Source organism: Salvelinus sp. IW2-2015, unplaced genomic scaffold, assembly GCF_002910315.2.
Source record: "Salvelinus sp. IW2-2015 unplaced genomic scaffold, ASM291031v2 Un_scaffold2012, whole genome shotgun sequence".
Classification (NCBI taxonomy): domain Eukaryota; kingdom Metazoa; phylum Chordata; class Actinopteri; order Salmoniformes; family Salmonidae; genus Salvelinus; species Salvelinus sp. IW2-2015.
In genome coordinates this window covers 93,095-96,413 of record NW_019943361.1, presented here as the reverse complement: position 1 = coordinate 96,413, position 3,319 = coordinate 93,095, and positions in this window count along the sequence as shown.

The window sequence follows — 3,319 nt, the reverse complement described above, 5'->3', positions numbered from 1 at the left end:
TGCACCTGTACATAACCCATCTGTCAGAGCAACTCACAGATCACTGCACCTGTACATAACCCATCTGTCAGAGCAACTCACAGATCACTGCACCTTTTTTGGGGGGGTTTGTATCATTTGAATTACACAACATGCCTACCACTTTGAAGATGCAAATATATTTTATTGTGAAACAAACAAACGTGAAATCTTGAGCGTGCATAACTATTCACCGCTTCAAATTCAATACTTTGTAGAGCCACCTTTTGTAACAATTATAGCTGCAAGTCTCTTGGGGTATGTCTCTCTTAGCTTGGCACATCTAACCAATGGGATTTTTGCCCATTCTTCAAGGCAAAACTGCTCCAGCTCCTTCAAGTTGATTTGGTTCCGCTGGTGTACAGCAATCTTTAAATCATACCACAGATTCTCAATTGGATTTTAGGCCTGGGCTTTGATTAGGCCATTCCAAGACATTTAAATGTTCCCCTTAAACCACTCAAGTGATGCTTTAGCAGTATGCTTAGGGTCATTGTCCTGCTGGAAGGTGAACCTCCGTCCCAGTCTCAAATCTCTGGAAGACTGAAACAGGTTTCCCTCAAGAATTTCCCTGTATTTAGCGCCGTCCATCATTCCTTCAATTCTGACCAGTTCCAGTCCCTGTCAATGAAAAACATCCCACAGCATGATGCTGCTACCACCATGCTTCACTATGGGGATGGTGTTCTCGGGGTGATGGGAGGTGTTGGGTTTGCACTAGACATAGCATTTTCCTTGATGCCGACAAAGCTCAATTTTGGTCTCATCTGACCAGAGTACCTTCTTCCATATGTTTGGGGAGTCTTCTACATGCTTTTTGGTGAACACCAAATGTGTTTGCTTATTTTTTTCTTTAAGAAATTGCTTTTTTCTGGCCACTCTTCCGTGAATCCCAGCTCTGTGGAGTGTACATCTTAAAGTAGTCCTATGGACACATACTCCAATCTCCACTGGAGCTTTGCAKCTCCTTCAGGGTTATCTTTGGGGTCTTTGTTGCCTCTCTGATTAATGCCCTCCTTGCCTGGTCCGTGAGTTTTGGTGGGCGGCCCTCTCTTGGCAGGTTTGTTGTGGTGCCATATTCTTTCCATTTTTTAATAATGGATTTAATGGTGCTCCATGGATTGTTCAAAGTTTCTGGTATTTTTTTATAGCCCAACCCTGGTCTGTACTTCTCCACAACTTTGTCCCTGACCTGTTTGGAGAGCTCCTTGGTCTTCATGGTGCCGCTTGCTTGGTGGTGCCCCTTGCTTAGTGGTGTTGCAGACTCTGGGGCCTTTCAGAACAGGTGTATATATACTGAGATCATGTGACAGATCATGTGACACTTAGATTGCACACAAGTGGACTTTATTAAACTAATTATGTGACTTCTGAAGGTAGTTGGTTGCAACATATCTTATTTAGGGGCTTCATAGCAAAGGGGTGAATACATATGCACACACCAGTTTTCCGTTTTTCATTTTTTACATTTTTTAGAAGTTTTTGAAGCAAGTATTTTTTTACATTTCACTTCACCAATTTGGACTATTTTGTGTATGTCCATTACATGAAATCCAAATAAAAATAAATGTATATTACAGGTTGTAATGCAACCAAATAGGAAAAACGCCAACGGTGTTGAATACTTTTTCAAGTACCTCTGATAACAGGCCTGGAGGTGATTTCACTACAGCACAAGACAGAGCTTCAAAGGGAATTAAAACTATTGTTTAAAAGGGCGTTTCAACGTAGGTGCACACAGGTTGAGAGACACATTTGACGTGACAGACAGTGACACATTCAGTACAGCCTTGCACACTCTTGCCTGCATCTAGCTGATCTAGGGTATAATCATTAGTCCAACAGTTGCAACCAAGAGTTTCTATTGGACAAATTCAGGTATGTTTATCCCCATTTTGTTCCGTTTGCTTCTGTTTAAGAATCGTTTTTCAACAGAATCGGTGGAATGAATACACCCCTGATCACTAGTAAACACAGTTCACTTTCATAGCAGCCACGTTGTATTCCTTCTCTTATCTATGTTGTTGGCTCTCCACCTCTTCCCTTCACTTGTGGACTTCAATGCAAAACACATCAACTGTATGTGACCAGGTGAAAAAACATTTCCAATCCAAACAGCTACACACAGCCTACATCGTTTTCACCATATTAGCTAAAATAACGTCATAGTCAGCATAGCTAATAGAACTAACGCGTTAGTAAACCCGCTACAATCATGCAGTGACGTTAGTGTACAGTCAGTAAGCAGTTACACCGGCATTGACTTGGAAGATTTCCAGTGTTGTGTTGGATAGTCATAGCCAGCTAGCTAACATAGCATCGCTCTGTTTGAGCAGGGTGTTTCAGTAGGCTAAACTAGCTAGCTGCATTTGCTAGCTGAGTACTCTGAAACTGAAAATAAAAAAATTATGAAATCTCTCTCTATCTCTGTTCCACTCTTGCTTCTCCTTCATTTAGGAAGAAAGTAATTTCTTCAAAACTGTTAAACTATTTTCTTTCTCTCTCTTTGAGTCAACAACTCACCACATGTTTTGCACTGCAGTGCTAGCTAGCTGTAGCTTATGCTTTCAGTACTAGATTCATTCTCTAATCCTTTGATTGGGTGGACAACATGTCAGTTCACGCTGCAAGAGCTCTGATTGGTTGGAGGACGTCCTCCTGACGTTGTCATAATTACTGTGTAAGTCTATGGAAGGGGGTGAGAACCATGAGCCTCCTAGGTTTTGTATTGAAGTCAATGTACCCAGAGGAGGATGGAAGCTAGCTGTCCTCCGGCTACACCATGGTGCTGCCCTACAGAGTGCTGCTGAGGCTACTGTAGACATTCATTGCAAAACAGTGTGTTCTAATCAAGTATTTTGTGACGTGATCAATTTTTGTACAGTTTTATCTAAAAAGGTAAACTTTTTAAATGTGTGTCTGTATCCACTATGCATAAGAGTGCTGCTCGCTATTCTGTTCCCAGCCGCGGTCACACAGGATGGTCTAGAGCAGAGACCAGTGCGTCCAGAGGGATTGTTTGGGTAGAGGTAGGACCCAGCTGTGAATGACAGGAAAGGCCTGTGTGTTGAACAGAGAAGCTAGGCTCCCCATGCTGGCTGGACCAACCATGGGAACGCTATTCCCAGGCATCATCACAATCAAAACAATATAACATCTACAGGCTGCCGCACAGTGAATATGGAAGGTAGACCTTTTAGACCGATACAGCCAAGACTGGCCTAGACAAGAAGGGAGAGGAGGAGAGGGGGAGAGAGGAGAAAGAGGAGAGGAGGAGAGGAGAGAGGAGGAGAGAGGAGAG